At 45.9% G+C, this 17,822-nt stretch overlaps 1 non-coding gene across 1 annotated transcript; it reads left to right on the forward strand.

The window, feature by feature from the left end:
* TRNAH-GUG (transfer RNA histidin (anticodon GUG)) lies at positions 1-72 on the forward strand. The gene has a single exon. It is a non-coding gene; the product is annotated as a tRNA-His (tRNA).
* Positions 73-17,822: the final 17,750 nt, after the last annotated feature.

Raw genomic sequence — 17,822 nt, forward strand, 5'->3', positions numbered from 1 at the left:
GCTGTGATCGTATAGTGGTTAGTACTCTGCGTTGTGGCCGCAGCAACCTCGGTTCGAATCCGAGTCACGGCATTGCGGTGAGGCAATGTCACGGCGGTTGGGCAGATATTTTAGAATTTCCATTAATACATTGTCAATCTCTGTGGAGGACTGAAACAATTCGATATGTCCTGTTACTGTTCTGAACCTTTTGTTTCTTTAATGCTCTTTGCACACTTTTTCATCGGGTGACTGTAATGTATTTCAACCAAATCTAATTAAGAGCGCATTATGTGGTGACATTTGCAGTACATGAAACATTATAACACTGCCATTTACGTCAATAACCACTAGCTTGATTAAGACATATGTATTGCAGCAACCGTATTTCCCAGTTACAAATGGGAATAAAAACAACATCCGCGAGGGATTGAACCAACGACATTTAACTGATGTTGCCAATGGAGCGCGTTACAGAGAGCGCAAGGTCCCGCCTTTACAGTCACACGCTGATGATAATACAGATGTTTAAATAAACAGGCATATCTGTGGACTTGTGGTCTTTCTACATTGGGACTCATAGTCTAGTCCTAGGCTATTGTAGGCACTGGCGTATCTTTTAGTGGAATGAGAAGCATTCTGTAGTCGCGTGAAAGGACCTTTCAAGTCAATCTGATCTGTATTGTCCTGTGAAAAAAACCGTTCTTAGACACAGTGAGGAGTTTTTGGGGATAATGGGAAAATCATTTCCAACTAAATGACAGGAATTTCTTAGTCCAATCATGAGGTGTGCTAGTCTTTTTTATACTGTGGCGGAAAGAGAGAGAGTATAACAGTCATTATAAATAAAGGGCCAAGGAAGTGACAGTTTATGGAAGGAACAATTTGCACATAGTTTTAGAATGTGGTCAGGAGGAGGACAATGTGCTTACACATATGAAACATTAGAAGGTAGACATTATGGAAGCACATATATTTCTTTATTTTTATTGTATTTGGGGAGAGGGGGTTAATATAGCACGTCCAATGTGGAAACGTGCTTTCCATAGCACCTTGCAGGTGGGCGACATCTAGAGCTGTGCAGTAGCCACCCATGCCCCAGACGTCAAAGAGAACAAGAAGTTACACATGTTGGAAGTGAGGGTGACACATTGAGGAGATATGATCCCCGTAAGAAGCCGAGAGAAGGAGGAGGCGTGAACGTGCATCCATGTATGCAGGCGAGAAGGGAAGGAGCATTGGTCATGCATCCCTGCATGAGGGTGAGACAGGGAGGAGATATGATCCCCGTATGAAGCCGAGAGAAGGAGGAGGCGTGAACGTGCATCCATGTATGCGGGCGAGACAGGAAGGAGCATTGGTCATGCATCCCTGCATGAGGGTGAGACAGGGAGGAGATATGATCCCCGTATGAAGCCAAGAGAAGGAGGAGGCGTGAACGTGCATCCATGTATGCAGGCGAGAAGGGAAGGAGCATTGGTCATGCATCCCTGCATGAGGGTGAGACAGGGAGGAGATATGATCCCCGTATGAAGCCGAGAGAAGGAGGAGGCGTGAACGTGCCTCCATGTATGCGGGCGAGACAGGAAGGAGCATTGGTCATGCATCCCTGCATGAGGGTGAGACAGGGAGGAGATATGATCCCCGTATGAAGCCGAGAGAACGAGGAGACATGAACGTGCATCCATGTATGCGGGCGAGAAGGGAAGGAGCATTGGTCATGCATCCCTGCATGAGGGTAAGACAGGGAGGAGATAAAATCCCTGTATGAAGCCAAGAGAACGAGGCGGCATGAACATGCATCCTTGTATGCAGGTGTGACATGGAGTCATCATGAACATGCATCCCTTTATAAGGACATAACATGGAGGACGCATGAACATGAATGCCTGAATTTTATGGTGGTGGCCTTCGGGTGATTTGGCACGTGCAATTGGTGAAGAGCACTTCTCCTGCGCAAAAAAATAAATGTACTATTAGCACCCCGGAGGGAGCCTCTGCACTTCTTATAGGGAGAAAACTCTGCAATGGAAGGGGACAGGGTCAATAACAGCTGTAAACTCTCACAAGACCATCAATGCTCTCACACTTTCCTGCTCTCAGGCTGGCGGGCCATTATCGGCCCTGGCTGCCGCACCATTGCCAGGTTTGTGTAACTGTATTATTTCTAATTGGCTCCACTTTGATGACTTTCATTTGGATTCTGACTTGATTATTGAGATCTTAAATAAGTGACTGGGGATCAGGTGTCCACTTATTCTCATGGATAACATCACAACCAACCTTTAATTCAAACATGAGTCATGACATCACAGATGGAGTACAGCTTATGATAGAGGTGGAACGTCACATTGTAGCAGCCCAAGTAGCTCTCCCTGATCATATAGTGGTTAGTACTCTGCGTTGTGGCCGCAGCAACCTCGGTTCGAATCCGAGTCACGGCATTGCGGTGAGGCAATGTCACGGCAGTTGGGCAGATATTTTAGAATTTCCATTAATACATTGTCAATCTCTGTGTCGGACTGAAACAATTCGATATGTCCTGTTACTGTTATGAACCTTTTGTTTCTTTAATGCTCTTTGCACACTTTTTCATCGGGTGACTGTAATGTATTTCAACCAAATCTAATTAAGAGCGCATTATGTGGTGACATTTGCAGTACATGAAACATTATAACACTGCCATTTACGTCAATAACCACTAGCTTGATTAAGACATATGTATTGCAGCAACAGTATTTCCCAGTTACAAATGGGAATAAAAACAACATCCGCGAGGGATTGAACCAACGACATTTAACTGATGTTGCCAATGGAGCGCGTTACAGAGAGCGTGAGGTCCCGCCTTTACAGTCACACGCTGATGATAATACAGATGTTTGAATAAACAGGCATATCTGTGGACTTGTGGTCTTTCTACATTGGGACTCAAAGTCTAGTCCTAGGCTATTGTAGGCACTGGCGTATCTTTTAGTGGAATGAGAGGCATTCTGTAGTCGCGTGAAAGGACCTTTCAAGTCAATCTGATCTGTATTGTCCTGTGAAAAAAAGCGTTCTTAGACACAGTGAGGAGTTTTTGGGGATAATGGGAAAATCATTTCCAACTAAATGACAGGAATTTCTTAGTCCAATCATGAGGTGTGCTAGGCTTTTTTATACTGTGGCGGAAAGAGAGAGAGTATAACAGTCATTATAAATAAAGGGCCAAGGAAGTGACAGTTTATGGAAGGAACAATTTGCACATAGTTTTAGAATGTGGTCAGGAGGAGGACAATGTGCTTACACATATGAAACATTAGAAGGTAGACATTATGGAAGCACATATATTTCTTTATTTTTATTGTATTTGGGGAGAGGGGGTTAATATAGCACGTCCAATGTGGAAAAGTGCTTTCCATAGCACCTTGCAGGTGGGCGACATCTAGAGCTGTGCAGTAGCCACCCATGCCCCAGACGTCAAAGAGAACAAGAAGTTACACATGTTGGAAGTGAGGGTGAGACATTGAGGAGATATGATCCCCGTATGAAGCCGAGAGAAGGAGGAGGCGTGAACGTGCATCCATGTATGAGGCGAGAAGGGAAGGAGCATTGGTCATGCATCCCTGCATGAGGGTGAGACAGGGAGGAGATATGATCCCCGTATGAAGCCGAGAGAAGGAGGAGGCGTGAACGTGCATCCATGTATGCGGGCGAGACAGGAAGGAGCATTGGTCATGCATCCCTGCATGAGGGTGAGACAGGGAGGAGATATGATCCCCGTATGAAGCCGAGAGAAGGAGGAGGCGTGAACGTGCATCCATGTATGCAGGTGAGAAGGGAAGGAGCATTGGTCATGCATCCCTGCATGAGGGTGAGACATGGAGGAGATATGATCCCCGTATGAAGCCGAGAGAAGGAGGAGGCGTGAACGTGCATCCATGTATGCAGGCGTGACAGGAAGGAGCATTGGTCATGCATCCCTGCATGAGGGTGAGACAGGGAGGAGATATGATCCCCGTATGAAGCCGAGAGAAGGAGGAGGCGTGAACGTGCATCCATGTATGCGGGCGAGACGGGAAGGAGCATTGGTCATGCATCCCTGCATGAGGGTAAGACAGGGAGGAGATAAAATCCCTGTATGAAGCCAAGAGAACGAGGCGGCATGAACATGCATCCTTGTATGCAGGTGTGACATGGAGTCATCATGAACATGCATCCCTTTATAAGGACATAACATGGAGGACGCATGAACATGAATGCCTGAATTTTATGGTGGTGGCCTTCGGGTGATTTGGCACGTACAATTGGTGAAGAGCACTTCTCCTGCGCAAAAAAATAAATGTACTATTAGCACCCCGGAGGGAGCCTCTGCACTTCTTATAGGGAGAAAACTCTGCAATGGAAGGGGACAGGGTCAATAACAGCTGTAAACTCTCACAAGACCATCAATGCTCTCACACTTTCCTGCTCTCAGGCTGGCGGGTCATTATCGGCCCTGGCTGCCGCACCATTGCCAGGTTTGTGTAACTGTATTATTTCTAATTGGCTCCACTTTGATGACTTTCATTTGGATTCTGACTTGATTATTGAGATCTTAAATAAGTGACTGGGGATCAGGTGTCCACTTATTCTCATGGATAACATCACAACCAACCTTTAATTCAAACGTGAGTCATGACATCACAGATGGAGTACAGCTTATGATAGAGGTGGAGCGTCACATTGTAGCAGCCCAAGTAGCTCGCTGTGATCGTATAGTGGTTAGTACTCTGCGTTGTGGCCGCAGCAACAATCCGAGTCACGGCATTGCGGTGAGGCAATGTCACTGCAGTTGGGCAGATATTTTAGAATTTCCATTAATACATTGGCAATCTCTGTGGAGGACTGAAACAATTCGATATGTCCTGTTACTGTTCTGAACCTTTTGTTTCTTTAATGCTCTTTGCACACTTTTTCATCGGGTGACTGTAATGTATTTCAACCAAATCTAATTAAGAGCGCATTATGTGGTGACATTTGCAGTACATGAAACATTATAACACTGCCATTTACGTCAATAACCACTAGCTTGATTAAGACATATGTATTGCAGCGACAGTATTTCCCAGTTACAAATGGGAATAAAAACAACATCCGCGAGGGATTGAACCAACGACATTTAACTGATGTTGCCAATGGAGCGCGTTACAGAGAGCGCGAGGTCCCGCCTTTACAGTCACACGCTGATGATAATACAGATGTTTAAATAAACAGGCATATCTGTGGACTTGTGGTCTTTCTACATTGGGACTCATAGTCTAGTCCTAGGCTATTGTAGGCACTGGCGTATCTTTTAGTGGAATGAGAGGCATTCTGTAGTCGCGTGAAAGGACCTTTCAAGTCAATCTGATCTGTATTGTCCTGTGAAAAAAAGCGTTCTTAGACACAGTGAGGAGTTTTTGGGGATAATGGGAAAATCATTTCCAACTAAATGACAGGAATTTCTTAGTTCAATCATGAGGTGTGCTAGGCTTTTTTATACTGTGGCGGAAAGAGAGAGAGTATAACAGTCATTATAAATAAAGGGCCAAGGAAGTGACAGTTTATGGAAGGAACAATTTGCACATAGTTTTAGAATGTGGTCAGGAGGAGGACAATGTGCTTACACATATGAAACATTAGAAGGTAGACATTATGGAAGCACATATATTTCTTTATTTTTATTGTATTTGGGGAGAGGGGGTTAATATAGCACGTCCAATGTGGAAACGTGCTTTCCATAGCACCTTGCAGGTGGGCGACATCTAGAGCTGTGCAGTAGCCACCCATGCCCCAGACGTCAAAGAGAACAAGAAGTTACACATGTTGGAAGTGAGGGTGACACATTGAGGAGATATGATCCCCGTAAGAAGCCGAGAGAAGGAGGAGGCGTGAACGTGCATCCATGTATGCAGGCGAGAAGGGAAGGAGCATTGGTCATGCATCCCTGCATGAGGGTGAGACAGGGAGGAGATATGATCCCCGTATGAAGCCGAGAGAAGGAGGAGGCGTGAACGTGCATCCATGTATGCGGGCGAGACAGGAAGGAGCATTGGTCATGCATCCCTGCATGAGGGTGAGACAGGGAGGAGATATGATCCCCGTATGAAGCCAAGAGAAGGAGGAGGCGTGAACGTGCATCCATGTATGCAGGCGAGAAGGGAAGGAGCATTGGTCATGCATCCCTGCATGAGGGTGAGACAGGGAGGAGATATGATCCCCGTATGAAGCCGAGAGAAGGAGGAGGCGTGAACGTGCATCGATGTATGCGGGCGAGACAGGAAGGAGCATTGGTCATGCATCCCTGCATGAGGGTGAGACAGGGAGGAGATATGATCCCCGTATGAAGCCGAGAGAAGGAGGAGGCGTGAACGTGCATCCATGTATGCGGGCGAGACGGGAAGGAGCATTGGTCATGCATCCCTTCCTGAGGGTGAGACAGGGAGGAGATAAAATCCCAGTATGAAGCCAAGAGAACGAGGCGGCATGAACATGCATTCTTGTATGCAGGTGTGACATGGAGTCATCATGAACATGCATCCCTTCATAAGGACATAACATAGATGATGCATGAACATGAATGCCTGAATTTTATGGTGGTGGCCTTCGGGTGATTTGGCACGTGCAATTGGTGAAGAGCACTTCTCCTGCGCAACAAAATAAATTTACTATTAGCACCCCGGAGGGAGCCTCTGCACTTCTTATAGGGAGAAAACTCTGCAATGGAAGGGGACAGGGTCAATAACAGCTGTAAACTCTCACAAGACCATCACTGCTCTCACACTTTCCTGCTCTCAGGCTGGCGGGCCATTATCGGCCCTGGCTGCCGCACCATTGCCAGGTTTGTGTAACTATATTATTTCTAATTGGCTCCACTTTGATGACTTTCATTTGGATTCTGACTTGATTATTGAGATCTTAAATAAGTGACTGGGGATCAGGTGTCCACTTATTCTCATGGATAACATCACAACCAACCTTTAATTCAAACATGAGTCATGACATCACAGATGGAGTACAGCTTATGATAGAGGTGGAACGTCACATTGTAACAGCCCAAGTAGATCGCAGTCGTTAGTTCTCTGCGTTGTGGCCGCAGCAACCTCGGTACGAATCCGAGTCACGGCATTGCGGTGAGGCAATGTCACGGCAGTTGGGCAGATATTTTAGAATTTCCATTAATACATTGGCAATCTCTGTGGAGGACTGAAACAATTCAATATGTCCTGTTACTGTTATGAACCTTTTGTTTCTTTAATGCTCTTTGCACACTTTTTCATCGGGTGACTGTAATGTATTTCAACCAAATCTAATTAAGAGCACATTATGTGGTGACATTTGCAGTACATGAAACATTATAACACTGCCATTTACGTCAACAACCACTAGCTTGATTAAGACATATGTATTGCAGCGACAGTATTTCCCAGTTACAAATGGGAATAAAAACAACATCCGCGAGGGATTGAACCAACGACATTTAACTGATGTTGCCAATGGAGCGCGTTACAGAGAGCGCGAGTTCCCGCCTTTACAGTCACACGCTGATGATAATACAGATGTTTAAATAAACAGGCATATCTGTGGACTTGTGGTCTTTCTACATTGGGACTCATAGTCTAGTCCTAGGCTATTGTAGGCACTGGCGTATCTTTTAGTGGAATGAGAGGCATTCTGTAGTCGCGTGAAAGGGCCTTTCAAGTCAATCTGATCTGTATTGTCCTGTGAAAAAAAGCGTTCTTAGACACAGTGAGGAGTTTTTGGGGATAATGGGAAAATCATTTCCAACTAAATGACAGGAATTTCTTAGTCCAATCATGAGGTGTGCTAGGCTTTTTTATACTGTGGCGGAAATAGAGAGAGTATAACAGTCATTATAAATAAAGGGCCAAGGAAGTGACAGTTTATGGAAGGAACAATTTGCACATAGTTTTAGAATGTGGTCAGGAGGAGGACAATGTGCTTACACATATGAAACATTAGAAGGTAGACATTATGGAAGCACATATATTTCTTTATTTTTATTGTATTTGGGGAGAAGGGGTTAATATAGCACGTCCAATGTGGAAAAGTGCTTTCCATAGCACCTTGCAGGTGGGCGACATCTAGAGCTGTGCAGTAGCCACCCATGCCCCAGACGTCAAAGAGAACAAGAAGTTACACATGTTGGAAGTGAGGGTGAGACATTGAGGAGATATGATCCCCGTATGAAGCCGAGAGAAGGAGGAGGCATGAACGTGCATCCATGTATGCAGGCGAGAAGGGAAGGAGCATTGGTCATGCATCCCTGCATGAGGGTGAGACAGGGAGGAGATTTGATCCCCGTATGAAGCCGAGAGAAGGAGGAGGCGTGAACGTGCATCCATGTATGCGGGCGAGACAGGAAGGAGCATTGGTCATGCATCCCTGCATGAGGGTGAGACAGGGAGGAGATATGATCCCCGTATGAAGCCGAGAGAAGGAGGAGGCGTGAACGTGCATCCATGTATGCAGGCGAGAAGGGAAGAAGCATTGGTCATGCATCCCTGCATGAGGGTGAGACAGGGAGGAGATATGATCCCCGTATGAAGCCGAGAGAAGGAGGAGGCGTGAACGTGCATCCATGTATGCGGGCGAGACAGGAAGGAGCGTTGGTCATGCATCCCTGCATGAGGGTGAGACAGGGAGGAGATATGATCCCCGTATGAAGCCGAGAGAAGGAGGAGGCGTGAACGTGCATCCATGTATGCAGGCGAGAAGGGAAGGAGCATTGGTCATGCATCCCTGCATGAGGGTGAGACAGGGAGCAGATATGATCCCCGTATGAAGCCGAGAGAAGGAGGAGGCGTGAACGTGCATCCATGTATGCGGGCGAGACAGGAAGGAGCATTGGTCATGCATCCCTGCATGAGGGTGAGACAGGGAGGAGATATGATCCCCGTATGAAGCCGAGAGAAGGAGGAGGCGTGAACGTGCATCCATGTATGCGGGCGAGACGGGAAGGAGCATTGGTCATGCATCCCTTCCTGAGGGTGAGACAGGGAGGAGATAAAATCCCCGTATGAAGCCGAGAGAACGACAAGACATGAACGTGCATCCATGTATGCGGGCGAGAAGGGAAGGAGCATTGGTCATGCATCCCTGCATGAGGGTGAGACAGGGAGGAGATAAAATCCCTGTATGAAGCCAAGAGAACGAGGCGGCATGAACGTGCATCCATGTATGCGGGCGAGAAGGGAAGGAGCATTGGTCATGCATCCCTGCATGAGGGTGAGACAGGGAGGAGATAAAATCCCTGTATGAAGCCAAGAGAACGAGGCGGCATGAACATGCATCCTTGTATGCAGGTGTGACATGGAGTCATCATGAACATGCATCCCTTTATAAGGTCATAACATGGAGGACGCATGAACATGAATGCCTGAATTTTATGGTGGTGGCCTTCGGGTGATTTGGCACGTGCAATTGGTGAAGAGCACTTCTCCTGCGCAAAAAAATAAATTTACTATTAGCACCCCGGAGGGAGCCTCTGCACTTCTTATAGGGAGAAAACTCTGCAATGGAAGGAGACAGGGTCAATAACAGCTGTAAACTCTCACAAGACCATCACTGCTCTCACACTTTCCTGCTCTCAGGCAGGCGGGCCATTATCGGCCCTGGCTGCCGCACCATTGCCAGGTTTGTGTAACTATGTTATTTCTAATTGGCTCCACTTTGATGACTCTCATTTGGATTCTGACTTGATTATTGAGATCTTAAATAAGTGACTGGGGATCAGGTGTCCACTTATTCTCATGGATAACATCACAACCAACCTTTAATTCAAACATGAGTCATGACATCACAGATGGAGTACAGCTTATGATAGAGGTGGAACGTCACATTGTAGCAGCCCAAGTAGCTCGCCGTGATCTTATAGTGGTTAGTTCTCTGTGTTGTGGCCGCAGCAACCTCGGTTCGAATCCGAGTCACGGCAGTTGGGCAGATATTTTACAATTTCCATTAATACATTGGCAATCTCTGTGGAGGACTGAAACAATTCGATATGTCCTGTTACTGTTATGAACCTTTTGTTTCTTTAATGCTCTTTGCACACTTTTTCATCGGGTGACTGTAATGTATTTCAACCAAATCTAATTAAGTGCGCATTATGTGCTGACATTTGCAGCACATGAAACATTATAACACTGCCATTTACGTCAATAACCACTAGCTTGATTAAGACATATGTATTGCAGCGACAGTATTTCCCAGTTACAAATGGGAATAAAAACAACATCCGCGAGGGATTGAACCAACGACATTTAACTGATGTTGCCAATGGAGCGCGTTACAGAGAGCGCAAAGTCCCGCCTTTACAGTCACACGCTGATGATAATACAGATGTTTAAATAAACAGGCATATCTGTGGACTTGTGGTCTTTCTACATTGGGACGCATAGTCTAGTCCTAGTCTATTGTAGGCACTGGCGTATCTTCTAGTGGAATGAGAGGCATTCTGTAGTCGCGTGAAAGGACCTTTCAAGTCAATCTGATCTGTATTGTCCTGTGAAAAAAAATGTTCTTAGACACAGTGAGGAGTTTTTGGGGATAATGGGAAAATCATTTCCAACTAAATGACAGGAATTTCTTAGTCCAATCATGAGGTGTGCTAGGCATTTTTATACTGTGGCGGAAAGAGAGAGAGTATAACAGTCATTATAAATAAAGGGCCAAGGAAGTGACAGTTTATGGAAGGAACAATTTGCACATAGTTTTAGAATTTGGTCAGGAGGAGGACAATGTGCTTACACATATGAAACATTAGAAGGTAGACATTATGGAAGCACATATATTTCTTTATTTTTATTGTATTTGGGGAGAGGGGGTTAATATAGCACGTCCAATGTGGAAAAGTGCTTTCCATAGCACCTTGCAGGTGGGCGACATCTAGAGCTGTGCAGTAGCCACCCATGCCCCAGACGTCAAAGAGAACAAGAAGTTACACATGTTGGAAGTGAGGGTGAGACATTGAGGAGATATGATCCCCGTATGAAGCCGAGAAAAGGAGGAGGCGTGAACGTGCATCCATGTATGCAGGCGAGAAGGGAAGGAGCATTGGTCATGCATCCCTGCATGAGGGTGAGACAGGGAGGAGATATGATCCCCGTATGAAGCCGAGAGAAGGAGGAGGCGTGAACGTGCATCCATGTATGCAGGCGAGAAGGGAAGGAGCATTGGTCATGCATCCCCTCATGAGGGTGAGACAGGGAGGAGATATGATCCCCGTATGAAGCCGAGAGAAGGAGGAGGCGTGAACGTGCATCCATGTATGCGGGCGAGACGGGAAGGAGCATTGGTCATGCATCCCTTCCCGAGGGTGAGACAGGGAGGAGATAAAATCCCCGTATGAAGCCGAGAGAACGAGGAGACATGAACGTGCATCCATGTATGCGGGCGAGAAGGGAAGGAGCATTGGTCATGCATCCCTGCATGAGGGTGAGACAGGGAGAAGATAAAATCCCTGTATGAAGCCAAGAGAACGAGGCGGCATGAACATGCATCCTTGTATGCAGGTGTGACATGGAGTCATCATGAACATGCATCCCTTTATAAGGACATAACATGGAGGACGCATGAACATGAATGCCTGAATTTTATGGTGGTGGCCTTCGGGTGATTTGGCACGTGCAATTGGTGAAGAGCACTTCTCCTGCGCAAAAAAATAAATTTACTATTAGCACCCCGGAGGGAGCCTCTGCACTTCTTATAGGGAGAAAACTCTGCAATGGAAGGGGACAGGGTCAATAACAGCTGTAAACTCTCACAAGACCATCACTGCTCTCACACTTTCCTGCTCTCAGGCTGGCGGGCCATTATCGGCCCTGGCTGCCGCACCATTGCCAGGTTTGTGTAACTATATTATTTCTAATTGGCTCCACTTTGATGACTTTCATTTGGATTCTGACTTGATTATTGAGATCTTAAATAAGTGACTGGGGATCAGGTGTCCACTTATTCTCATGGATAACATCACAACCAACCTTTAATTCAAACATGAGTCATGACATCACAGATGGAGTACAGCTTATGATAGAGGTGGAACGTCACATTGTAGCAGCCCAAGTAGCTCGCCGTGATCGTATAGTGGTTAGTACTCTGCGTTGTGGCCGCAGCAAACTCGGTTCGAATCCGAGTCACGGCATTGCGGTGAGGCAATGTCACGGCAGTTGGGCAGATATTTTAGAATTTCCATTAATACATTGGCAATCTCTGTGGAGGACTGAAACAATTCGATATGTCCTGTTACTGTTATGAACCTTTTGTTTCTTTAATGCTCTTTGCACACTTTTTCATCGGGTGACTGTAATGTATTTCAACCAAATCTAATTAAGAGCGCATTATGTGGTGACATTTGCAGTACATGAAACATTATAACACTGCCATTTACGTCAATAACCACTAGCTTGATTAAGACATATGTATTGCAGCGACAGTATTTCCCAGTTACAAATGGGAATAAAAACAACATCCGCGAGGGATTGAACCAACGACATTTAACTGATGTTGCCAATGGAGCGCGTTACAGAGAGCGCGAGGTCCCGCCTTTACAGTCACACGCTGATGATAATACAGATGTTTAAATAAACAGGCATATCTGTGGACTTGTGGTCTTTCTACATTGGGACTCATAGTCTAGTCCTAGGCTATTGTAGGCACTGGCGTATCTTTTAGTGGAATGAGAGGCATTCTGTAGTCGCGTGAAAGGACCTTTCAAGTCAATCTGATCTGTATTGTCCTGTGAAAAAAAGCGTTCTTAGACACAGTGAGGAGTTTTTGGGGATAATGGGAAAATCATTTCCAACTAAATGACAGCAATTTCTTAGTCCAATCATGAGGTGTGCTAGGCTTTTTTATACTGTGGCAGAAAGAGAGAGAGTATAACAGTCATTATAAATAAAGGGCGAAGGAAGTGACAGTTTATGGAAGGAACAATTTGCACATAGTTTTAGAATGTGGTCAGGAGGAGGACAATGTGCTTACACATATGAAACATTAGAAGGTAGACATTATGGAAGCACATATATTTCTTTATTTTTATTGTATTTGGGGAGAGGGGGTTAATATAGCACGTCCAATGTGGAAAAGTGCTTTCCATAGCACCTTGCAGGTGGGCGACATCTAGATCTGTGCAGTAGCCACCCATGCCCCAGACGTCAAAGAGAACAAGAAGTTACACATGTTGGAAGTGAGGGTGAGACATTGAGGAGATATGATCCCCGTATGAAGTCGAGAGAAGGAGGAGGCGTGAACGTGCATCCATGTATGCAGGCGAGAAGGGAAGGAGCATTGGTCATGCATCCCTGCATGAGGGTGAGACAGGGAGGAGATATGATCCCGTATGAAGCCGAGAGAAGGAGGAGGCGTGAACGTGCATCCATGTATGCGGGCGAGACAGGAAGGAGCGTTGGTCATGCATCCCTGCATGAGGGTGAGACAGGGAGGAGATATGATCCCCGTATGAAGCCGAGAGAAGGAAGAGGCGTGAACGTTGCTCCATGTATGCAGGCGAGAAGGGAAGGAGCATTGGTCATGCATCCCTGCATGAGGGTGAGACAGGGAGGAGATATGATCCCCGTATGAAGCCGAGAGAAGGAGGAGGCGTGAACGTGCATCCATGCATGCGGGCGAGACAGGAAGGAGCATTGGTCATGCATCCCTGCATGAGGGTGAGACAGGGAGGAGATATGATCCCCGTATGAAGCCGAGAGAAGGAGGAGGCGTGAACGTGCATCCATGTATGCGGGCGAGACGGGAAGGAGCATTGGTCATGCATCCCTTCCTGAGGGTGAGACAGGGAGGAGATAAAATCCCCGTATGAAGCCGAGAGAACGACAAGACATGAACGTGCATCCATGTATGCGGGCGAGAAGGGAAGGAGCATTGGTCATGCATCCCTGCATGAGGGTGAGACAGGGAGGAGATAAAATCCCTTTATGAAGCCAAGAGAACGAGGCGGCATGAACATGCATCCTTGTATGCAGGTGTGACATGGAGTCATCATGAACATGCATCCCTTTATAAGGACATAACATGGAGGACGCATGAACATGAATGCCTGAATTTTATGGTGGTGGCCTTCGGGTGATTTGGCACGTGCAATTGGTCAAGAGCACTTCTCCTGCGCAAAAAAATAAATGTACTATTAGCACCCCGGAGGGAGCCTCTGCACTTCTTATAGGGAGAAAACTCTGCAATGGAAGGGGACAGGTTCAATAACAGCTGTAAACTCTCACAAGACCATCACTGCTCTCACACTTTCCTGCTCTCAGGCTGGCGGGCCATTATCAGCCCTGGCTGCCGCACCATTGCCAGGTTTGTGTAACTATATTATTTCTAATTGGCTCCACTTTGATGACTTTCATTTGGATTCTGACTTGATTATTGAGATCTTAAATAAGTGACTGGGGATCAGGTGTCCACTTATTCTCATGGATAACATCACAACCAACCTTTAATTCAAACATGAGTCATGACATCACAGATGGAGTACAGCTTATGATAGAGGTGGAACGTCGCATTGTAGCTGCCCAAGTAGCTCGCCGTGATCGTATAGTGGTTAGTACTCTGTGTTGTGGCCACAGCAACCTCGGTTCAAATCCGAGTCACGGCATTGCGGTGAGGCAATGTCACGGCAGTTGGGCAGATATTTTAGAATTTCCATTAATACATTGGCAATCTCTGTGGAGGACTGAAACAATTCGATATGTCCTGTTACTGTTATGAACCTTTTGTTTCTTTAATGCTCTTTGCACACTTTTTCATCGGGTGACTGTAATGTATTTCAACCAAATCTAATTAAGAGCGCATTATGTGGTGACATTTGCAGTACATGAAACATTATAACACTGCCATTTACGTCAATAACCACTAGCTTTATTAAGACATATGTATTGCAGCGACAGTATTTCCCAGTTACAAATGGGAATAAAAACAACATCCGCGAGGGATTGAACCAACGACATTTAACTGATGTTGCCAATGGAGCGCGTTACAGAGAGCGCGAGGTCCCGCCTTTACAGTCACACGCTGATGATAATACAGATGTTTAAATAAACAGGCATATCTGTGGACTTGTGGTCTTTCTACATTGGGACTCATAGTCTAGTCCTAGGCTATTGTAGGCACTGGCGTATCTTTTAGTGGAATGAGAGGCATTCTGTAGTCGCGGGAAAGGACCTTTCAAGTCAATCTGATCTGTATTGTCCTGTGAAAAAAAGCGTTCTTAGACACAGTGAGGAGTTTTTGGGGATAATGGGAAAATCATTTCCAACTAAATGACAGGAATTTCTTAGTCCAATCATGAGGTGTGCTAGGCTTTTTTATACTGTGGCGGAAAGAGAGAGAGTATAACAGTCATTATAAATAAAGGGCCAAGGAAGTGACAGTTTATGGAAGGAACAATTTGCACATAGTTTTAGAATGTGGTCAGGAGGAGGACAATGTGCTTACACATATGAAACATTAGAAGGTAGACATTATGGAAGCACATATATTTCTTTATTTTTATTGTATTTGGGGAGAGGGGGTTAATATAGCACGTCCAATGTGGAAAAGTGCTTTCCATAGCACCTTGCAGGTGGGCGACATCCAGAGCTGTGCAGAAGCCACCCATGCCCCAGACGTCAAAGAGAACAAGAAGTTACACATGTTGGAAGTGAGGGTGAGACATTGAGGAGATATGATCCCCCTATGAAGCCGAGAAAAGGAGGAGGCGTGAACGTGCATCCATGTATGCAGATGAGAAGGGAAGGAACATTGGTCATGCATCCCTGCATGAGGGTGAGACAGGGAGGAGATATGATCCCCGTATGAAGCCGAGAGAAGGAGGAGGCGTGAACGTGCATCCATGTATGCGGGCGAGACAGGAAGGAGCATTGGTCATGCATCCCTGCATGAGGGTGAGACAGGGAGGAGATATGATCCCCGTATGAAGCCGAGAGAAGGAGGAGGCGTGAACGTGCATCCATGTATGCGGGCGAGACAGGAAGGAGCATTGGTCATGCATCCCTGCATGAGGGTGAGACAGGGAGGAGATATGATCCCCGTATGAAGCCGAGAGAAGGAGGAGGCGTGAACGTGCATCCATGTATGCGGGCGAGACGGGAAGGAGCATTGGTCATGCATCCCTTCCCGAGGGTGAGACAGGGAGGAGATAAAATCCCCGTATGAAGCCGAGAGAACGAGGAGACATGAACGTGCATCCATGTATGCGGGTGAGAAGGGAAGGAGCATTGGTCATGCATCCCTGCATGAGGGTGAGACAGGGAGGAGATAAAATCCCTGTATGAAGCCAAGAGAACGAGGCGGCATGAACATGCATCCTTGTATGCAGGTGTGACATGTAGTCATCATGAACATGCATCCCTTTATAAGGACATAACATGGAGGACGCATGAACATGAATGCCTGAATTTTATGGTGGTGGCCTTCGGGTGATTTGGCGCGTGCAATTGGTGAAGAGCACTTCTCCTGCGCAAAAAAATAAATTTACTATTAGCACCCCGGAGGGAGCCTCTGCAGTTCTTATAGGGAGAAAACTCTGCAATGGAAGGGGACAGGGTCAATAACAGCTGTAAACTCTCACAAGACCATCACTGCTCTCACACTTTCCTGCTCTCAGGCTGGCGGGCCATTATCGGCCCTGGCTGCCGCACCATTGCCAGGTTTGTGTAACTATATTATTTCTAATTGGCTCCACTTTGATGACTTTCATTTGGATTCTGACTTGATTATTGAGATCTTAAATAAGTGACTGGGGATCAGGTGTCCACTTATTCTCATGGATAACATCACAACCAAGCTTTAATTCAAACATGAGTCATGACATCACAGATGGAGTACAGCTTATGATAGAGGTGGAACGTCACATTGTAGCACCCCAAGTAGCTCGCTGTGATCGTATTGTGGTTAGTACTCTGCGTTGTGGCCGCAGCAACCTCGGTTCGAATCCGAGTCACGGCATTGCGGTGAGGCAATGTCACGGCAGTTGGGCAGATATTTTAGAATTTCCATTAATACATTGGCAATCTCTGTGGAGGACTGAAACAATTCGATATGTCCTGTTACTGTTATGAACCTTTTGTTTCTTTAATGCTCTTTGCACACTTTTTCATCGGGTGACTGTAATGTATTTCAACCAAATCTAATTAAGAGCGCATTATGTGGTGACATTTGCAGTACATGAAACATTATAACACTGCCATTTACGTCAATAACCACTAGCTTGATTAAGACATATGTATTGCAGCGACAGTATTTCCCAGTTACAAATGGGAATAAAAACAACATCCGCGAGGGATTGAACCAACGACATTTAACTGATGTTGCCAATGGAGCACGTTACAGAGAGCGCAAAGTCCCGCCTTTACAGTCACACGCTGATGATAATACAGATGTTTAAATAAACAGGCATATCTGTGGACTTGTGGTCTTTCTACATTGGGACTCATAGTCTAGTCCTAGGCTATTGTAGGCACTGGCGTATCTTTTAGTGGAATGAGAGGCATTCTGTAGTCGCGGGAAAGGACCTTTCAAGTCAATCTGATCTGTATTGTCCTGTGAAAAAAAGCGTTCTTAGACACAGTGAGGAGTTTTTGGGGATAATGGGAAAATCATTTCCAACTAAATGACAGGAATTTCTTAGTCCAATCATGAGGTGTGCTAGGCTTTTTTATACTGTGGCGGAAAGAGAGAGAGTATAACAGTCATTATAAATAAAGGGCCAAGGAAGTGACAGTTTATGGAAGGAACAATTTGCACATAGTTTTAGAATGTGGTCAGGAGGAGGACAATGTGCTTACACATATGAAACATTAGAAGGTAGA

Source organism: Ambystoma mexicanum (assembly GCF_040938575.1).
Source record: "Ambystoma mexicanum isolate Mex_15411 chromosome 12 unlocalized genomic scaffold, UKY_AmexF1_1 Mex_chr12_unloc.1, whole genome shotgun sequence".
NCBI classification, from domain to species: Eukaryota; Metazoa; Chordata; class Amphibia; order Caudata; family Ambystomatidae; genus Ambystoma; species Ambystoma mexicanum.